Genomic DNA, 22,618 nt, shown 5'->3' on the forward strand with positions numbered 1-22,618 from the left:
CCATCTATCAACCACCTGAACTCCCTATCAGTGCTCTTAACACCCTAACTGTGTAGCAGTGCCCTGGCAACCATCCAGAACACCCAACGACTTCAATGAAATACAATAACAACTACTCAGAACACTTTAGCAACTGTGTAGCAACACTCTGGCAACCATTCAGAATACCATAACATCACGACAGCTAGTTTTGAATGGACAAACAAATCTCATGATTTTAAACCAATGAGATTTCACTGTGTGCGCATTTTCCCCACGTTTCCAGAAATAGAAAACTAGTCACCACAAATGTCTTGTACTGGACAGATTAATGCGGAAGGGCTCAGATTTATCACTTTTTTCCTTTGTCATCACACCTAGTTAGGACACGGTGTAACAGAGCCTTTAAAGGTGTTGCTTTTATATCAGACCCTGACAGTGATGATGCATTACAAAGCTAGCACGCTTCTAATGTCAGTACTAGCGTGCAGCGATTTTAGCTTCCCTGAGATGTGACTGAGGCAGAGACAGAAAACGAGTGCTAATGTTTGAGAAGAGGACTGGCAGCTGTCCAGCAAATAAAGTCATTTCTCAAAGCTGCTGCCAAAATAAGCTTACTAATACATCCTCATTAGGAATCATGCAAATAAACCAGGACAACAAGACTCCAGGGCTTCTGGGAATCAGGCAGCGTTTAAGGATGGTGTTTGAAGTCCACAGGAAGTCAAAATTCACTATTCACTGTCTCAGTGCACTGTCCTGGTCTTGTGCAAAATTCATGATCATCATGCAAAGGACAAAATGTTTTGACCTCATAATTTTTCATCAAAATGTAATAACTTGCTCTGCCTCAACTTTTTTAAAAGTAATGTTAAAAGTAATGACTTTTTATGGTTATAATCCTGGTTTGATGACTATGTTTCGAGTCATTACAGTCCTGAAACTTTAGTGTAAATATATTAGTCATATGCTGATTCAACCTCCAATGACCATATATCTCTGGACGAGAATACAGAAGAGATCAGTGAGAACTGTCTGTATGCCACAAACCATCCTTGCAGGAAAGTGTTTTAGTCAGTGCTTCTGTAGTGCAGGAAGGTCCTGATTTGCAAAATCAAATTCTCTGACTAAAGCGGCAGTGAATAAGCAGTCAGGCAGCACGCTTCATAAATGCTCATATGCTCGGAGAGGCTGATAGCGTGAGTGGGGTTTCATTTGAGCGGCGTAATGAGCTATTAATGGTGCTTTAAGGGCTTTCCTTGTGGTGTTTGTTTGCTTTTCGGCATTTGATTTGTTTGTTTGTATAGCACCCGACTGCCTGCAGAGCTGAGACCTGTCTGTCTCTCACACTAGTGCAGCAACGTGCTATGTTTGTCTGAAGTGTGCACTATGCTAGTGCAAAAAATGCAGTTAATATTGTGATTTTAATTATTTGCAAGGAAGTACAAAGTCAGGTTGAGTGCTCTGCAATGTGGCATACAGTTGCTGCACTGCAAATTTTACTGAATGTAGTAGGCATTTTCGATGCTGTGCACAGTATGCATACTGCACCAAGTGCACCATTTGGAACACAGCCCATGTACATATGAAGTGCACTCAGGGAGGGACTGAGTGTGAATGATTTGTATAAAGCTGTTAGTGTAAATTGCGTATAGCGGGACCCTCAGGAGGCGTGCACTCACTCTGACAGCAGGAACGCTGGCCAAGCGAGACAGGAAATCTCTTATGGGAGGGAAAATGATATTAGCCTTCGCTGCTGTGTGCTGCTGTGATTATCATATATATTAGTGCACGGTGGGTTATGGCTGTAGGCTGGAACAGAGGCTGCTTTAATGTGCAGGCATCATGCACACTGGGGCAGATACTACAACACCAGGTCTGCAGGAACACACCTCACTTACTAGAGGTGCAGACCTACATGGCCATTAGCATATTTGCACTACTGTCACTCGCTTGTATAGTTGTATACTTTTGGCCAAATTCTAAGGCAGTGTTGCAGGTGTGACTTAATGAAGAAGTCAATCCTAGTATTTACTGCAATGAGCTCAGTGTATATATTGATTATAAATATACATTTATTCAATAATGAAAACAGATAAAAAATAGTTTAATCTAATTTAAAAGAGATCCTGAGTGTTTTACGCAGTCTGTTCTGGCAGTATGCTTCACATTTTGGCAATTGAATTAGACCATCTGGCTATTCCATGCAGAAAGTGCACATACACGGTGCATTGTGGATATAATGTGCGGTAGTATGCCAGTCTGAACATACTCACGTGTTTGTGTTTATGCTAACTGTAGTACTAGTATGCTGTCATCCATTTTTAATAGTTTGTGAAACATCATGCTGTACAATATAACAAATGTTTCAGACTGTAGCATGCTGTGTTGTTGTCACATGATGTAACTACATTGCATGTTTCTGTTGTGTTGGTAGTCCAATTGCTTCCCATTAGTTTCCAGTTTGTCAAAAATCAACGCAATTCACAAAGTCACATTGTTACATAAATCCTCTATTGCAGCTTGTTAGAGACCAAAAAATAACCCCTGTTGTGTAAAGAAAGGGGTCAGTTCTTTTTGTTATGACTACTTGTAGTGACTGTGATGGATACAGGTAAGCAAACCAGCACAATATATCAGAGACTGCACTTAACTGAGTTAAGACATGAATACACATTTAAACTTGGGAGTTTTTTCCACCAAGAAGGCAACAAACACAGGAAGAGAATGGTAAGGGCTATTTACATACAAGATCGTCGCTGGAGAACAGGTAATGCACTGGTGCTACAGGTAAGATGCTGAAGTAACTGGAGATTTGCTGGAGAAACAGGTGCATCGCTGGAAATGGACCGTTCTTGAGGGTTGGAGACCCCAGTGTTGTGGCTATCCTTGTCCTGGAGCTGGGCTGTTGGGGTGTTCTGCGTGAAAGAAGAGCCAGATCGAGGACGTCATCTGAGGGTCCCAGGACTGTTCTGCTAGGCCGTATTCTTCCCAGTCAACCCAGTATTTGAGATGATGACTCCAACGACAGGAATCAAGGATGATGACAGCATACGCCGGGGGAGACATAACTGGTATGTGACTTGGTTTCACTGTTTCAGCATGGCGAAGGGGCAGACGAATTAAAGGACTTTGCAGACAGATGTCCCGGGTGAAGAGCCAGACCTTTTGCTTGGGTTGGTAGGTTGGAGTGGAGGATCTCTGGGTGTTGACCTGACTCTGCTGATCTGACTTCATACAAGTTTATCACTGGAGAACAGGTAATGCACTGGAGAAACAGGTAATTTGCTGGAGTTCCAGAAGAGTTGCTGGAGAAACAGGTGAGGTGCCAGAAAAGGACCACTCCTGAGGGTTGGAGACCCCAATGTTGTGACCGGCTAGGTTTCACTGTTTCAGTATGGTGAAGGGGCCAACGAATTGAGGACTTTGCAGAATTGCGGCTGGACAGACTAAGCCAGATGTCTCGGGTTGAAAGCCAGACTTTTTGCCTGGGTTGGTACGTGGGAGTTGAATTTATCCGAGTGTTGACCTGACTCTTCTGATCTGACTTCATACAAGCTTGTCGCTGGAGAACAGGTAATGCACTGGAAAGTTGAGGAGAAGGGCCAGGTCAAGGATGTCATCTGAAGGACCCAGGACTGTTCTTCTAGGCCATATTCTTCCCAGTAAACCCAGTATTTGAGAAGATGACTCCAATGACAGGAATCAAGGATGATGACAACATACACTGGGGAGACAAAACTGGTATGTGACTAGGTTTCACTGTTTCAGTATGGTGAGCCAGATGTCCCGGATGGAAAGCCGGACCTTTTGCTTGAGTTAGTAGGTGGGAGTGGAGGATCTCTGGGCGTTGACCCGACTCTTCTGACACTTCTTATTTACATACAAGATCGTCGTTGGAGATCAGGTAATGCGCTGGAAAAACAAGTAATTTGCTGGAGTTACAGGAGACTTGCTAAACAAAAGTATCGCTGGAAAAATGACCACTCCTAGGGGTTGTAGACGCCAATGTTTGTGGCCGGCCCCATCCTGAAGCTGGGCTTTTGGGATGTTCTACGTGAAAGTTGAGGAGAAGGGCTAGATCCAGGTGTCATCTGAGAGACTCGGGTCTGTTCTTCTGGGCCGTATTCTTTCCAGTTAACCCATTATTTAAGATGATGACACCAACAACAGGAATCACAACATACGTTGGGGACATAACTGATATGAGACTAGGTTTAACTGTTTCAGTATGGTGAAGGGGCCGACGAATTAAGAACTATGCAAACTCAGCTGGACAGACTGAGTCAGATGTCCTGGGCAGAGAGCCAGACCTTTTGCCTGGATTGGTAGGTGGGAGTGTAAGATTTCTGGGTGTTGGCTTGACTCTTCTTATTTACATGTAAGATCATCGCTGGAAAACAGGTAATGCACTGGAGAAACAGGTCATTTGCTGGAGTTCCAGGACAGTTGCTGGAGAAACCAGTGAGTCGCTGGAAAAAGGACCGCTCCTGAGTGTTGGAGAACCCAGTCCTGTGGCTGGCCACATCCTGGAGCTGGGCTGTTTGGGTGTTCTACATGTAAGTTGAGGAGAAGGGCAAGATCATTACTGGAGAACAGGTAATACACTGGAGAAACAGGTAATTCGCTGGAGTTCCAAGACAGTTGCTGGAGAAACCAATGAGTCACTGGAAAAAGGACTGGTCCTGAAGGTTGGAGACCCCAATGTTGTGACATGGAGCTGAGCAGTTGGAGTGTTCTGCTTGAAAATTGAGGAGAAGGGCCAGATCGAGGATGTCATCTGAGGGACTCAGGACTGTTCTTCTTGTCCGTATTCCTCCCAGTCAACCAGGTATTTGAGATGATGACTCCAACTACAAAAATCGAGGATGGCATCATAAGCCGGGGAGGAGTAAGTGGTATGTGACTAGGTTTAATTGTTTCAGTCTGGTGCCGTGCTACCCTGGGCTATATCCCAAACCCTCTCCTTCTTATGGAACCAGTGATCCAGATGAAACCTCGGAAGGCTTTCCTGAAAATGGAAACAAGCATGCACTGGAACGGAGTGAGTTCGGTAACAGGTAGACGGAGAGAATTTTGTTTGTTTTACACCCAGGAAAGGTATCAGCAACTGATGTGTTGGTTGCTATGGCAGTATGTCCTTTGGAAAGCATCCTATTTCCTGGATCTTCCTTTCTGTCTTCCCATTGTTCTGTAGGTGAAAACCAGCTGCAAGTCTCATGTACACTCTTAGTAGGGAGAAGGCACACCAGACTTTGGAGACAAAATGTGGTAATGACAGCAGCAAGAGTTTGCCGGCTAGTTGGTGGTGAGGAGACTTGGTGATGACACGTTCAGGACAGCCCTGCACAAAGCGGCGTACCTCCTGGGACTTGGTTTCCAGCACCGTTGTTGGAGAGGTAAGAGGGTGTGTGTTATTTTAGGGTCACCAGTGCCTAGGGAGGAGTGGACTAAGCTCCCATGAGGGTAGAACGGAGAGCGGCAGGTATGTAGTTGCATCCCTCATAGCAAGGTCCAATCGATGGGGCTGACAGTCAGTAATGACAGAAGGAAGGGTTCAAGCTCATTGGAGGGAATATCTGGGGATTGCAGCTGAGACTAGTCATCCACCTTCACATTTTTTAACCCTGGACGATAGGAGATGGCAAAGTGAAATGCGTGATGAATATGGCCCACAAGGATTGGGACAGGTAGATATGACTTGAACTGAGGAATATGGAGAGGCAGGTGCTGATGGTAAAACGGTTGGGTCGCAAGAGCTTGGCATAATTGTTGTACCAGAAAGTCGACGGGGTCCGGGATGTAAGTCGTACACACGTAAACGTGAGTTTTTTCTAACAAGGAGGCAATGAACATATGAACACAATAGTAAGGGCTGTTTACATAAAAGATAATCACTAGAGAAAAGGTAATACGCTGGAGAAACAGGTAATTCTGATGCTGGATGCTTGAGTAGCCATAACAGGTAAGACTCTAGAGTTACTGGCTAGAGTTAAGGCCAGACTGTGACTGGTGAGCTTCTGTGCAGTCCTGAATAAATTTAGTAGGCAGCTGACAATGTAGACAGTAGACAACAAGGCAGCACACTTGGTTTTGGAACAGAGCAACTGTATGCATTGTGTTCTCAGTAGAGCTAGCACACTCTCACATACATACTTGCAGTCATATTATGGTCACCATAGCAGTAATGATGGCTCAGGGGTGGTGGGCACCTGCAGGCTGTGGTTTTCATATTGTGTGTGTGTGATGAGCAGCTCCAGGGTTTGCACTGGGTCACTGCACACTTTTAGCAGAGTGCTTTCAAAACTCTCTCCTCTTCTCTCTCTCTGTGACGTGCAAATCGGAGGGAAATCAAAGACAGAGGAGGAAGAAGAGGGCTGGTGATGCTGTTCAGTGTCTCCAGTTGCTGTCTCCTCTGTAATTTTCGGAGCGCCAGAGGTATGAAGCGTGGAAAATAAGCTGTTTTAAAGAAGCAGAGCTGCTGGAGGCATGACTGCTTTTTTTTTTCCGAGGGGTTTCTATAAATTATTAAAGGGTTAGTTCACCCAAAAAATGACAATTCTGTCATTTACTCACCCTCAAGTGTTCAAAACTGGGAATGATTCAGAATTGGGATGATACGGCTAAAAACAATATGACATAATCATTTTACGTATTTACCATGAAATGTGTAGTGTTCTAATACTAGCATTAGACAAAGGATGGCTGTCTAATGACACCTTAAAAAAAAACACATTAAAATCATTGTGATATTACATAGACTTATTATTAAACTTATTATTACTGTGATATTCACAACGTCATTAGCATTAATTTATTTCTAAATTCATCCCTTACAGCAGCACTTGTCTAGCAAATCTGCTGTCTTAATACATTTCAAGATGACTGTCGGATGTTTAGCCATTGCATCATGTATTTATATAGCTTTCTGCTCTCATTATCTCCATTTTGTCTGTCATCTTTTGTGTTTTGTAGTCATACAGGGTTTGAATCAACACAAGGGTGAGTAAGTGATGACAGAATTTTCATTTTAGATGATCTATCCCTTTAATGCCTGTGGATGTGAATATCATGGCCTAGCCTGCATCAGTGACTGTGATTACATGTCCAAGGATAATCCCACATTATTCCCCAGATCTCAGTTCTCAAATCCTATTTATTCCCACTGATCGAGTCATTTTGGGGAATAAGCTGTTTATATGCCCTTTCAGTGTCCCTGTTATGAGTCAGCCCTTTATCCAGGAAGAATCTCCCTATTCACAGCACCGCACAATGCCAATGTTCATCTGAACCATCTGCTGTTCTTCTTTGCTCCTTTTTATTTTGCAGATAGATATATAGTTTGTCATGTTCATTGTGCTGAAAGGGGAAAATGTAAAACATCTTTGAGAGGACTGATTTTAAATGACCTGGTCATGTCAATGAGCTTCAGGCGTAAATGTTCAGAATGGCATTTAGAATCCTGAAATTTCCGTAATGTAAAAAAGCCATGATCTAAATGAGAGATTATTCAGATACTGATAGAAAATTATGATAGAAAATATTGCAGTCTGATGTGATCAGAATATAGATGTGCTCGTAAATTCATGCGCTTTGATTTTGTGTGTGTGTGTGTGTGTGTGTATGTGTATAAAATGTTTTCACCTCTTTCACCTCCAAAGACTTGATTGGGATTATGTGAAGAGACCGTGAGCATTTAAACCTAATGCATACGTCCAAACACACACTTTAAACACAAACACATACACACTTATTTCTCACACTGTTTACTCTACACACACACACACACACACACACACACACACACACAGACAATAGTACACTCAAACGCACACACTCAGAGGCATTTCATATCTTTTTCTTTGTTGTTTCATAAGGCATATTAAAAGTCAGTAGGTTAGAAATTGCACCAGAAAATCAGATATGAGGTCTGGTCTGTGGTACCTTCATTGTCTTTAACTGTTCTTTTTGCTACTTCTAGTCATCTTTCTATCTATCTATCTATCTAGTGCCCTCAGTTTTTTTTTTTAAATTGACTCCCCAATTCTGATTAAACCAATAGATTTCAGGAACCAAGGTATAAGATGACTATCTGATGGCACAGGTTTCTCAGTTGACTAACATTAATATTTACTGGGGAAGGACTCATGGAGAACTCAATTAATCATAAGGATCTCCGTTTGATAATCTTCCACTTTAGGAAGGGAACCTGGATTTCCATTACACTGGCATGCACAAGTTCCTGGCAAGGCGACGTAAGTTTGTTTATAGTTTATTTTCTGGCAGGTGTTATGGTTCCAAACATCAGGGCTGATGGATTGAGGGGGCACTGCAGTGGCGCCGCAAAAGGCAGACTTCTGTAGTTTGGTGTGGTCATCTGTCAGGTTTTACTGCTCTGGTAGGTGGATCCTGGAGTAAGAAGGGAGGCCTTTGTGAACGTCTATTCAGTTTGGTAAGAGCACTCAGAGATTTGCCTCTAGTGAAGACATCAGTTTACAACCCTCAGTCATCATTGTCGCCACTCCGGAGTCTCGTTCCATCATGTCTGCCCCGCCAGAGTCCTTAACCATCATGGCCACCACACTGGAGTTCCTGCATTTACTATTGCTGATTGTGCAACAAATGGTGAATGGTACCAGCATCAAAGGTTTTGGACCAATGATGTTGGCACAAGTGGCATTGAAAGTTAGCCGAGGTGGTGACATCCACTACAACTCCTCCAGAGGTGTCAGCCGTTCCAAGTTCTCTGGCCATGGCAGTCATTCTCAGTTCTTCGTCGCAACCACAGAGGTCGTTCTCTCACGTTTTGCCTGTCCTGTCATGACCAAAGAGTCTGTCTCGGAACTCTCAGCCTATCCTGTTGGTCACGGTGGTGTTCGTCCTTGCTGCTCCATCATGGTGGTTTTCTGCTCTGTCGTGGTCATCTCTAGCTTCGCCTGATCCACCGTGATGGTCTACTGCCAACTCCACTGTGGTGGTCTTCTGTTTGGCCTGTACCACCATGGTGGTTTCAAATTCTGCCTAATCTGCTTTGGTCGTCCAAGGCTTCACCTTGGAGGTCCTCAGCCCCTTCTGGTCTCCTGTGGTGGTCTTCTGCTCTACCCTGGATCTTCTGTCCCATCAGCATTGCTGTGGTGGTCATCAGCTGCACTGTGGAGATCTTCGGTCCCGTCTGCTCTGCTGTGGTTGTCCTCTGCTCCGCCTTGGGGTCTTCAGTCACATCAGCTCCATCCTGGCCACCTGTCTCCTCCTGTCCTGCTGGCTCTGCCCTGGCCATCTATTCAGCGGTTCTGTCCAGGCCTCCTTCCTGGCCTGCCTGCTTTGCTTGCTCCATTCAGACCTCCTGCTCTGCCAGCTCTGCCATGGTCTTCAGCTCCGCCTTGGTTTCTAGCTCTGCCCTGGTCACAGTTCCTCTAGCTCCACCTTGGCTCTCTGTTTCAACTCTGTCCTTGGACACTCTTCCACCTTACGGGCCTGGCATTCTGTTCCTCCCCCTGCTCTCCCCCAGTTAGTGGTAAGTTTAGCAAAAGCTTTGCATTTATTCAAGTAATGTTCTGTATTACCGCAAAAGGAATAGAATCATTTACTTTAAATGGGTCTGCTGGTTGATCCTCTTGAGCCAGAAGTTACATTTTACTTTGTATATATCCACTCCTGGTGAGCCAATTTCTACATCAAAGTCATGATACCAGGCTTCATAGTAGAGCCTGGCTGAGATGGGTGCAGTTCCAGGATTATGTAACGCATGAAGGTGGAACTCAGCTTGCTGGTTGGAAGGAGGCTTGCGTAAAAGATGTACGACCCACAGTTCAGTTCAGTGTCATCTTCAGGTCCTAAGGTTTTTACCAAACCCACCCATGATTTTAACTGAGAAGCAAACTTCTGGAATTCAACTGTTTCTCCACGCTGTACATTAGGGGTTTCTAAGGCTCCTTAAAGCTAGCTGGTGGGGGTGACCAAACTTCTCTTGGAGGGCCACCATGATATCAGTAAAGGGTTAAGCAAATTCAAACATCCATCTGCTATCAGCTTAGCCTCATATAACTTTAAGTGTTCTACAATTATTTAATATATATAGAGAGCTGATCCATCTGCAGGAAGCAGATTCTCCAAAAGTATTCTTTAAAACTCATCTGATCTGGCCAACTGAACTTGGGGATGGTAGAGGTAGGTCCTCTCTGCATATGCTCTGACAAAGCTTAAGGTAACCCAAAGTGCTAGGTGACTTCACTGAGCAGGCATGAACCCAATTTGGGGTAAGAAACTGGAAATTGTTCTCTGGTTGGTATGTAGATATGCCAGGTTGGTTTGAATTTGAAGTCTGCTTACAACTTAGTACAGTTCTCAGTGGTCAGGCCAAGGTGGAAGCTTAGACCACTCTTCATCATCAGCTGCTGTGGCCAACCCATTCTGGTCTATGTAGCAAGAAGGTCTGGATGGTGGTAGGAAGCCTTGTCATACTGGAGGACTGGACAACTGAGGTCTGGACAACTTTTACCAGTTCTTTAAACACTTATTTCAACTCCATCCGATAAGCATGAAGTTGTTGTGACTGCAGAAGCTGTGCACTCTGTAAATGCCTTGAATTTTATTATGGTATTTAAGCTTCGGGGTAACTATTCCGCTAGGCTGATGTGAAGAGTGAGGTAGGTTTTCACTGCACTTTGTATAACTGAAATTTGGTGTACCTGAAGAAATGAGGGCCAGGATGAGGAGAAGCTTCGCCATAGAGGTGGTCAGGATTGCCCCGTGATGACTGGAGAAGAGCCACATGGACAGGTTCCTCACAGGGAGGTGAGATAACATGTTCAGGTACAGGCCTCCCTCCTAAATACTGCACATTAAAATCTTGGAGATGGACTGATGGACATGTTCAACATCGTTTTCTGGTTGCTGTAATGATCTCCTCATCCGACTCCATGGTACTAAGAATGAACACTGCCTCGAAGGACAGTCGACCAATTGATGAGGAGACTGGAGCTTGTTTTCAATGTGTATTGATTATTAGTTTATTGGTTATGTAACTCAATCACCAAATTGCCAACGAATATCCAAATGACAGGTAGGCAAAATAATCTATCTATCTATCTATCTATCTATCTATTGTATTGTTCTGTTGTCCTGTTGTCATTCTATAGTCTCATTCATTCAGTCTGTCTGTCTGTAGTTCTCTCAATCGCTCTCATACGTAACATGTGGTGAGGGTTGGTGTTGATCCGTTTGAGGCGTGCAGTAATCATCCGCAGTGAGGGGCAGTCAGAGGTGTTTGGAGCTCAGCGAGGGGGAAATGAAGAGGTCTCACGCTCTCAGCAGCTGCATTCTGCGGCTGCAGGATTAGCTAATGCGATTAGCTGCGTTTCACAATCAGCCGCACTGAATGCATGTTGTAATTACTGCACCTCAATGAGAAAGGTGTGTGTGAAAGATTAATGCAGGTGAGTGGCAGGCTGTGATAGATACGCTTTGCTAACGTGCTCTCCTCAGCCAAGCGTGTGTGTTTGCGAATGGGACGGTATGGGACTGCAGCTCATCTGCGCATATGCGATCCAAACCCAAACATTGCAGATATGCCAAATGAGGTCTGAGCTGATGGTTAGGTTAGTTCATATTTTTCATGGCAATGTTATGTTTTAATAACACCTAAGGATAAATCAACATTACTAGTTGGCATAATTACAATGTTAAATTATGTAACATGCTTTTTAACAAAATTTTTGTGGAGTGTAAAGCTCTGAGGCTCTTTCTGACTTTGTTATGTTGATATCATGAGACCAATAAGTTGTGATCTCATGAAAGCCAGGCAGAAACCAATAATACTGCACAGCCTCCCTGGGCATCAGTCATTATTTTCGCAAAATTCTGCTTTGGTGCCACTATGGATTTCAAATCTCTGTACTATTCTAGGACATAGTCTTTTGTCTTGTGAAATCGGCGCGACGTATTTCCACACAGGATTTCTCACAGCTTCAGTTCCATACTGAAAATCAATGGACATGCGGATTGACTCCAGCTGAATCGCTGCCCGTTCATTTAGCTCTGATTCAAGAGGTTTCTAGCTTTTTTCTTCACAGTTTTGAGTCTGCCTTCTGCTCGCATTTTCTTTTTGTCTGTGATGGAGCGACATCAGACGTGCGCAGCTGAGAGAGAATATTGGCCGTGAATTACAAGGTGGCGTGATTACAAAGGTAGAAGAGGCCAAAATAAAGAATAAAAGAGCTACAGAATTATGTGTGTAATAATTTAAAATGTTGGTGCATGATGAAGAAAATGCTTTGGATGTTATTTGATTAAATTTAAAATAATTAATTGTTGGAGGTTTATGCATTAATTTGATTAGCACTGTTTTTAATGATACATGTCTATCATAAAACACAGAATTTATACAGACAACAACATAGTTGCCAATTTAAAAAAAATAGAATATTTATTATTGTTAACATTTTAATAAATGATTACACTGCTGGGAGTTTCATCTGCATAATGTTTAATTTCGCCTCAAATAATAAAACCGACTGGCAAATTAAATATAAAAAAAGTAAAGCTACTCAACACGGTTTCTCTGAAACATCAAGCTGATTGTTGTCCCGAAAACATATCAGTTTGTTTTCTAGCAAAACAAAGATTTATTCTGATCGCTTTCCATAGAAAGTTGAAACGTTTCTGTCTAACAGACGTCTTTCCTCTTTCAGATCTTCATTCCCTTCCTTTCGTCAGTGAGCCGCCAGGAGGCCAATAGCCAACCGCTAACGTTTGATTGAATTATCCCTCAACATGATGTGGCAGTAAACTGTTATTCCTCCATCTTACCAGCCCTCTGCTGTCTCGCCCCTGAGCGACGACTTTCATCCTCTCTCATTTCTCTGCTGTCATACACATACTGGCACTCGTCTGCCGGCGCGATGGTTTCGGCCTTTTGCTCATTTACAGCTCTGTATTCCCGACAGGCCGTCTGATTCCTGAGGGGAGGCCTGTGGAGGACGCTCTGTTGAATTTACAGCCGTATATAAATATATATGAACGTGCGGCTCTCTCAGATTGAAAACATATACCTGCGACGATTGCCTGCTATGAAGTTCATTTCAGGGGTAATGCTGTTTTTCCTCCCCATCTCGTCTGCTCCTTCAAAGAACGCATCCTATTTTAAGTCATGAGAGATATATGGAAAGGAACAGGGTAAATATTTGAGTGTATCGCAGGCTTCATTTCTTGAATTAGTTCTGTTGGTTTTCTTCGTCTGGCTTCTCCGCTGGTAAGTTCATTCTAGTCCAAGCTACTTGAGGAGAGGATGCTTTTTCACTCGTATTTACGTTGCAGATGCATGTCTGGAAATGAGAACAATGCAAGCTGCTTGTTGAACATGATTTCTGCAGAGACGAGTTGCAAGGAAAAATATATTATCGGGTAACTGGCAAATTATGTTGTCAGAAGCAGTTCAGTTACACATATGAAGCCAAAATGCGTAATGTAAACCATACTGAACCTCCACAGGAAGCCCTGACCCATGCATGCATGTCCGAGTTCAGAAAACAGCTTTAACACCAACCAAAGAATCATCAGACAAAGCTATTATGAAAATCCCACAAGACCACTTACACTGCAAGGTATGTAAAAATCCACCCAGTGGGTTTGGAGCATGGCTTTTGAGAAACCTCATGCCATTTGTTAGTCCTGTTCAACAAATGTAAAGCTCAAAAATATCAAGCTGAGTGTTTTACTAGCAACACAAACACTCATTCTGATCACCTTATGTGGAAAAGTGAAACGTCTCTTTCTAATACACTTCGTTTCCCCTTTCAGATCTTCATTGTGCATGTCGTCAGCGAGTCGCCTGGAGACCGATAGACAACCGCTAATGTTTGATTGAACAGCTTTAACACCAACCAAAGAACGATCAGACAGAATTAAGTCTGCACCAAAAGCTCTATTATGGAAATCCCACAAGCCACTTTCACTACAAGGTATGTAAAACAACCATAGCAGGTTACTTTTTTACATGACATCGGATGAACAAAAACCTGGGCATCCTGACTCTAGAAAATGCATTAGTCCATTCCGCGAGTTTGAAGCATGACATTTCTGTTGCCATTTTTCAGTCCGATATGCATCAGGCGGTCTGTGGTTGTGCCATCTGAGGCTGCGACTGCAGTATGTTTGACTCAGACACGCGCGTGTGTCATAGCTGCAGGCCACCTGCACAGTCATCCTGACTCTAGAGCATCATTACACACTCATTACACACCTGCGAACAGAGTGCAGGTCAGAGAGCATGCGGTCATCTCACATGAAAGCTGCTCGTCTGTCTAGGGCCAGAAATCTTTGCACTCCCGTCCTACGCAGCGCTGAAGTGGACGGTCTAATGCAGCTCCTCTCACCGCCTTCATTTTGTCAATTTGATCAAAATCTTGGGCTAAAATAAAACTAAATCAACTGTGACTGTTCTGTCAAACTAAAGCCTGAAGGTCTACTGGAATAGAAGAGAATCTTTATTTTAAAATAGATAGTTCAGACTCCACATTCTGATTGGATGAGTCATGTTTGTGAGTTGTGACTGCATTAAATTGCCTTTATGTTATGCTTTATATAAGTAAAACTGGTGAAATTAGTTTCTGAGTGGTGAACAAACTTTTTCAAAGAACAGTTTTACTTGGGATTACTGACATTGTTACTAAGCCAGCGGGACAGAACATGTTTTGAGGAGGGGTAGTTAACAGGATTAACAGAAGCGTTGCCTCCCCCTTGTGTTTGATCAAAAATGTACTTACACTCTTCGCAGTGTATAGAGAACAATTTGTTTCCATGTCTTAAAAGTGTTTTAATTTCAAGTAAATTTCATGCAAAATGCGAAGCAATGCAAATATATATCTAACATCGCATTCTAAGTGTTTATATATAAGATCTGTAGTATGGTCGTGGAACGGTGACTTTTTCCCAAAAGGTCACAACTATAGTGTAAATAATAAATTACTCTTACAAATAAAATGTGCAACATATTTTAAACTATTAGCATTGTCAACAGCGCATTGATTGGTGTCACCTTTTTCACTTCAAGCTGGTGCTTTGAGTTTGTGATCTATATGCACTTAAAAAATATCGCTTTAGGTTTGTTTTATTATTAGCCCAGCTGGGGCGGAGTGTGTTGTGCTTTATCTATTATTCCGACAGGTTTAGTTTAGTCCCTCAGGCTGAAAGCTAACATCATGTAAACACACACACACACACACACCGCCACGGCCAAACGACACATGTATGTTTGCATATGATACAGGGAATCCAAACCTCACTCTGCTTTACGTACATAGGTGTATGTGCCCGTGTGTGTCATCACTAAAGGCTGTAGAGATGAATTATGGATTTGTGTGATGAGCAGCCTCTGGGAGATGTGTTATTCCAGCGTGTCAGGAAATAGAGTGGGTGGACGGGATTCTGATTAGAGCCGGAGCTAAGATAGAGAGACAGATCTATGGTTTCTATATCCGTCCCTGAACAGAGAGAGATGTGCCTTATCATAGACACCGACAGACACCCTGTACACTCCACTCAGTCCGTATCAGTCAGCTGAGGACCACACAAACACACACACACACACTCACACACACATGCGTGGTGATAGCACCCATTTATCAAGCGCTGACAACTCGCATTGAGCGCAGCAGGACTGAGCGCTTTCTCTTTATTTTTGTCCGATGTCTCCATCGTGTCATTGTCAAAGGGTCTGAGCTCTAGGTAATATGCTGAGTCTGTTCTTGAGCCTGATCCGTCGCTTCGTGAAAAACTGTGGTAAGTTACGTAAATGCATAAAAGGAGACAGATTGGCTCTTTTTTCGTTCTCAATTTTCTGCCGCTTGATTAAACTTGCTGCAGGATCAATCCAGCGCTGAATCTCAAATCAATTTTGATAGCGCCTGGTAAAAAAAAACGAGCTGCGTACTCGCACCCTAAAACACATCAACCTGTGGGAGGCTGATTGTGTTACAGAGAAATAGAAACCCAGTCATCACTGAGATGGCAGAAATATCTCTCAGTACCTTTAACCTGGTTTCTCGTGAGTCTGTAAGGCTTTGGTTTTTAGTAGCGTTTGATAAGGCATTTGGCCAAATCTGCAAAAAAAGTATTGAAGAAATAGTTCACCTAAAAAAAAAATGCTGCAAATGTGCTCACTCTTAGGCCATCCAAGATGTAGATGAGTTTGTTTCTTCATCTGAGCGGATTTGGAAAAATTAAGCATTACATCACTTGATCACCAATGGATCCTCTGCAATGAATGGGTGCATCAGAATGAGTCCAAACAGCTGATTAAAACATCACAATAATCTACAAGTAATCCACACCACTCCAGTCCATCAGTTAACATCTTGTGAGGTCCAAAACTATGTGTTTTTAAACAAATCAAAGTCAAACCATTGCTAAAATATGAGTCAATAATTCATAATATTACTTTCTCTAGTGAAAAAGTCATCTGACCCGAATCAGGAGAGAAATGATCACAGTTCAACAGGTCTCAATGCATACTTTTATTTTTAGGAGCACTTGTTAAAATAACCAATCAAATGAAATCAATATTAACTTGTTAAAATTAATTTGTACTACAGAGGTGACACGGACATACTCAAAAGTAGCTATAAGTGTATTTTCAGACATTTAATGAGCCTCAGAGGTGGCATGAGTGCAGTTAAATTCATACATTCATGTTAAGATTAATGTTTTAAATATATACATTTTAATATAGAATTATTTAAATAACTGATACAGTACTTTAAAGGAAACTAAAACTACCAGTAGGTGGCAGCAAGTCACTGAGTTTATTACTGAATCATTCATTCATTTGATTTGTTCGAACGGAATAAAGCAAGTGACTTTATGAATGGGAAATTGAATCATTGAGTCATAAGATTCGTTTAAAAACTCATGTTCATTCGTAAAATCGAGCAAAATCAGGCAATACTGTTTTAGTCAGACAGTCACTTAATATTAACTTCTTGTTTAGTGAACTGTTGTATTAAATCAATATCTCATTTACAACCTCAACAATCGTTAAAAGCTGTGACTCATCTTAGTTCATTGCAATCTCACAAAGTTCCATTATAATCAACAAAGCTCCTTACACCAAGATGCTGATTGGGTCAGTCGCGCTGGTGCTCCTAAATATTTTTTCGTAGTTGCACGCAGTAGTTTTTGGTCGCAAATGCGACTGAAATGTTCACACTGTAGAGCCCTGTTCAAGAGCTTTTTCATTACATTTCATAGTGTTATTATGAATTATGGATGGTATTTTGGCCGGAAACAACCACTGAAATTAATGATGGGTTTATTTCTTACAAACATGCAGCTTTTGGCTTCACAAGTTGTTAACTGATGGACTGGAGTGGTGTGGATTACTTGTGGATTATTGTGATTATTATCTGATTGTAGGATTGATGTGGATTATTAGCTGTTTGGGCTCATTCTGACGGCACCCATTCACTGCAGAGGATCCATTGGTGAGCAGGTGAATGTTAAATTTCTCCAAATCAGTTTCAATAAAGAAACAAACTCATCTACATCTTGGATGTCCTGAGGGCGAGCACATTTTCATCAAATGTTCATTTTTCAGTGAACTATTCCTTTAAACTTTTCCATGTACCTTGTTCTGTATTCAGATCACGTTAAAAGCAAGCCAGCTAAAACCCGATACAGAAATACCCTAAATAATAAGATTGTATTTTTGCTGGTGCACAAGAAACATTGCTGTAATTTTGTTTTAGAAACTAGACGGCATCCCAAACAGCAGCTCAGGAAAATCCCGCATTCTTTATTCTCGCAGCGTAGCCTTTATTCAATCCATCACATACTATCAGCTCAGAAATCATTGGCCACCTTCATCAGACCTACAGATCTCATTTTCCTGTCGTATTTTCCGCATTCACAGAGCCGGGTCGCTCCAAATCATTTCAACAGACCCTCGGGCCACATAACGCAGAGAGGAGGGTGGAAAAATAAGGATTTCTACAAGCAATGCATATATTATACATTATAAAGGTGTTTTGGAGGCATTTACAGTTTATATACACCACGTCGTGTGTTGCAAATGATATTACCTACAGTAATTCGAGCCTATTCGTATTTACTTCTTTAGGTATTATAGTCCATTAAAATACACAGTGGTTTAAATGCTGTTATGGATTATACTAAAACCGTTTGCAACCTCAGGGTTTGTGAGATTTTATAGAGGCTGAAGTCTTAATAAATCATGTGTTTTACATGCAGTAAATCAAATCTCTACCGTTCATTTGAAAAGCAAGGTTAGGGCTCAAAGGTAAGGATTTTTTGGTCTAGTCAGACAATGATAAAATAAGAACACATAAACAAATAGAACGTTTTCTCCCAACTGTTTACGTTGACTTAAGACAAACCCAATATAACAAGCAGTTAAGATTTGTGATGTGTAGTATATATCGCTTTATAGGAGTGTATTGTATGTATGCAATAGATAAAATATAGTTTACTTTTGACCCGTACTTTGTTTTCTGTGCTGTTTGTGTTCAGTTGAAATAGAGTCAGCGCAGTTTGAAACAGAGAAGGCCGTTAATGATTGAGACGTGCGCGTATGTGTACGGCGAGCATCCAACCGTGCCGCTGTTTTTCTCGCTCTTTCATATTTTATGAAAAACGAGCCCCTCGTAGCGGGGGAGAATCTTTGACAACGCTCCTTTTGTTTGTGCGCTTTTATTTGTGTCTGTGCGAGTCGTGATCTTTCTTTACCAACATATAGATCTCTGGTTACTATGGTGATGAGTCTCCCATTAGCTGATGATGATGATGATGATAGAGGTGATGATGTCATAAAAGCAGCATCTTCAGGGTCCTACAGAACCTATTCAGAACTCTTACATACTCTTCAGAATTACTTCTACACACCGACCTACAGTAGTGAGCCTAAACAAGCAGATCCCTTCTTAGGCAGCAACGTAACTGAGATTGAACCTGTTAAGTGAGTGATAAGTGCTGCACATAACACAAATAGTGTGAAGCAAGCAGAAAGCTTGACTCAGAATTGGTTTGTTGACATGTTGCCAAGCTAATAAAGTGCTACTCTAACCAAGGTTATTGTTTACTAAAATATATAGTTATTTACTACACATATTTTAAAAAAAATGTCACAGTTAATAGATCTTAAACTAAAATCAAAATGAAACGGAAAATATGAAAAATAAAAACTATTTTAAAATGTAAAATACAACTATAATAGTATCTCTAAAACAGTAAAATAACTAAAATTAAAACTATATAGACATATTTACTAAAACAATAAAATAACTAATAAAATACAATAATCCAAAAATTAAAAATACCAAAAAAAAAAAAAAAATAAATAAAAAACAAGGTTATTGTATTAAAACTAAAACCATAAAAAAAATGTTAACTGAAATAAAATATTAAAAAAATGCAAACTTATTTGATTTCAGCTAGTTGCTAAAGAAACATTTCTCATTTGTATTTAATTTAACTAAAAGTGAAATTTAAAAAAAAATTAAAATGATACTGATTTAGTAGACTTATTAAAAAAACAACTAATAACAAAATGAAAAATGGAAAATATAAAAAAATAAATTAAATATATTAAGTAAAGTATATTATTACCTGTATTATTACAATTTAAAAAACATTTGTGAAAATTATTCAATTATTAACTTCTACATGCAGCTAACTAGATATATTTTTGATTTTTTTTAGACACTTATAGTGACTCTCTTCACCATGCACAAAATTTGTAAATAGATGAAATTCCTCTATTTCATGCTGTATGTTTCTTTCTCCTTGAATGTCTTATTCTTCTGGACATGTCATGTTGTGGTGAAGTCAAGTAAAATGGGTTGCGGACAGACTTCATGTTAAATTTGATCTGCTGTCTGCTGTGTGTTAAATGGTTTTGGATTTTGCCGGAGTCAGCAGATACTCTCGCAGCCGTAGGTGTGTGTGTGTGCGATACTGTATGCAGGACTTTGTATACTGACTTAAACACTAATGACTAATGACTCGTGACTGGTTCCTCTTTAGTCTTAATTACTCTACACTTGCATTTACAGACACACTGCAGTGACACCTTAATGAGATGTTGCTAGGATGCAAAAATGTTGATTAATTAAGAAGACAGAAGCACAGAGGTCATACTGTCTTGAAGTTTCTTGTCTTTCTGTCTTTGTTTCATTTTTCATGTTTTGTCCGCTCATATTTTCGACTAATTTAAAACTGGGTCAGGCAAAGACTTTGGTAGACTGAGCATCAGTTACACTCACATAAAGAGTAACCAAGACAGAAAGAAGTTTCTCCTTGACATTTCAAACCTAATTAAAGGAGAAAACGAAGTGATCCAAGAGAGGTCAGCAACTCATTACAATCACACACATGCGCGTGTTTGTTTTCCTGTCTTGGTGGGGACTTTCCGTCCAGTTCTTTGTTCACGAGTTTGTCTGTAAGCTATTTATATACTATTGGTCCATAGTTTGAAATAATTATGATTTTGTAATGTTTTTAAAAGTCTGTTTTGCTCACCAAGGCTGCATTTTTGATGAAAAATACAGTAAAATTGTGAGATCTGAAATAACTCTTTTCTATGTGAATAAATAGTAAAATGTAATTTCTTTCTATGATCAAAGCTGAAATTTCAGTGTCATTACTCCAGTCTTCAGTATCACATGATCCTTCAGAAACATTTCTGATTATTATATTAATATTTTTGTGGAAACTGTGATGCACTGCCGTTCACGTTTAGGGTAAGATGTAGAAAAAAGAAAATAAATTAATACTTTTGTTTATCAAAGATGCATTCAATTAATCAAGAGTGACAGTAAAGAGAAAAAAAAGTTACAAATGCTGCTCTTTTGAACTTTCTATTCATTAAAGAATGTTTTCACAAAAATATTAAGTGACAAAGACTTTTCAAAATAGATAATATTAAGAACCATTATTATTAATTGAGCACCAATAATAATTGAGCAGCAAATCAGCATATCAGAATGATTTCTGAAGGATCATGTGACACTGAAGCCTGGAGTAATGATGCTGAAAATTCAGCTTTGCATCTCAGAAATAAATTACATTTTACAACATATTCACATAGAAGACATTAATAAAATAATAACATTTGAGCTGTAGTGTAAGTAAAGGCCTGTTCACACCAAGGACTAAGGATAACTATAACTATAAAGTTTTAATAACCATTCTAATTCTGTGAGATTCGGGATGTCCAAAACACAAGTATAACAGTAACAGCACAGAGAAAAGGTATCGCTGTCAGATTGAAAAGCGTTGCCAGATTTAGCTCACTTGTGGAGATAAATCTGTCCTCATACGTGAATAAACCCTCATACTCACCTTACCGGAGCCTTTTAACCCCATTAAGTGTGTATGTGTTTCGTGAATGTAAGTTGGCAGCCATCAGGAGCGTATCATACACTGTTCATTCACCGAACGCTCATTTAGCAGCAAGAGAAACCGTTCCTCCTCCTCTGCTCTCTAAAACGAGAATCTGACGTTCACACTGTCTTTTCTTCAACACAAAACCCCATCCGCGTCATTCACTGATGCACACACACTAAATTTAGACGCATGAACAAGCAGGGAGCTCAATTGCAAAGAATAATCCATATTTAGACCAACACATTTATATTTACCTGCATGTTTGCTCTCATTTCATGTCTTTTATAATCTATTTACTGCTGTGAAAATGGCTTTCATGCATATTTAATTTGCATAATGTCACATGCACGTGATTATAACGGTGCTAATGAGTGCTATTTGCCATTGCAAGTATCTCTACTACAGTTGCTTATACTAACACTGAGCATTAAAGTTTGTTTTCCTAACTCAGGGTAAGTTTTCCTTTTCTCTTATCGCATCTCTGTCTGGTTTCTTTGCCGCATCAATAAGATTGAATATCTCTAGCCTTGTGAGCTGAATGAGGATTTCTCTGGTGAACTGAAGTAAGAGTGTGCATGTTTGTGTACGTGATTTGTTGTGTTGGACTGCGATTGACAGCTGTCTGAATTGTGCACACAGGCTGCAGGTGTTCCCTGACCATCAGTGTGTGTGAAGTGACCTGTGGGTGTGTTTTTGCTGTGCCGCGTGTCCTGCAGCATTTCCATCAGGGCGGCAATGGGAGGAACATGTCACTACAAGCTCCTCAATCTACTGCTGTCACAAAAATCAATACTGCCCGACACACACACAAACACACACATTCAGGAGAACATCTCAATTGCTCTACAAATATAAAGGTGTCTACAGGAGAGGAAGACAAAATGGTAAAAATGATCTTAATTTAAGCTTAGTTTTGTTAAGAAATAAATCCGTTCATGGTTTCCATGTTTTATGGGGACTCTCTATAGACATAATGGTTTTTACACTGCACAAACTGTATTTTCTGTTCCCTTATCCTAAACCTACCCCTCAAACAAAACTTTCTGCATTTTTAGATTTTCAAAAACTTTATTCTGTATGATTTAGTAGTTCGGTTTTTCCCTGGGACCAAAAAATGTCCCCACAAGGTGGAAATTTACTGGTATTGCTATCCTTGTGGTGACATTTGGTCCCCGTACTCACTTGTGTGTATAAAAGTTTAGCATACAGTATGATGCATTTTCAATGAAATTTTTTACTTGAT

General features: G+C 40.8%; 1 protein-coding gene and 1 long non-coding RNA gene across 2 annotated transcripts in view; one reads left to right on the forward strand and one right to left on the reverse strand.

Annotated features, from left to right (window-relative positions):
- The window catches only part of chrm2a (cholinergic receptor, muscarinic 2a), a 74,327-nt gene that overhangs the window by 20,487 nt on the left and 31,222 nt on the right, over positions 1 to 22,618 (reverse strand). The window lies entirely within an intron of this gene.
- On the forward strand, positions 2 to 22,236 carry LOC127164452 (uncharacterized). The gene is made up of 4 exons (XR_007827652.1): positions 2 to 13,380; positions 13,468 to 13,580; positions 13,777 to 13,937; positions 22,015 to 22,236. It is a non-coding gene; the product is annotated as an uncharacterized LOC127164452 (long non-coding RNA).

The sequence above is a fragment of the Labeo rohita genome, chromosome 4 (genome assembly GCF_022985175.1).
Source record: "Labeo rohita strain BAU-BD-2019 chromosome 4, IGBB_LRoh.1.0, whole genome shotgun sequence".
In the NCBI taxonomy this organism is placed as follows: Eukaryota; Metazoa; Chordata; class Actinopteri; order Cypriniformes; family Cyprinidae; genus Labeo; species Labeo rohita.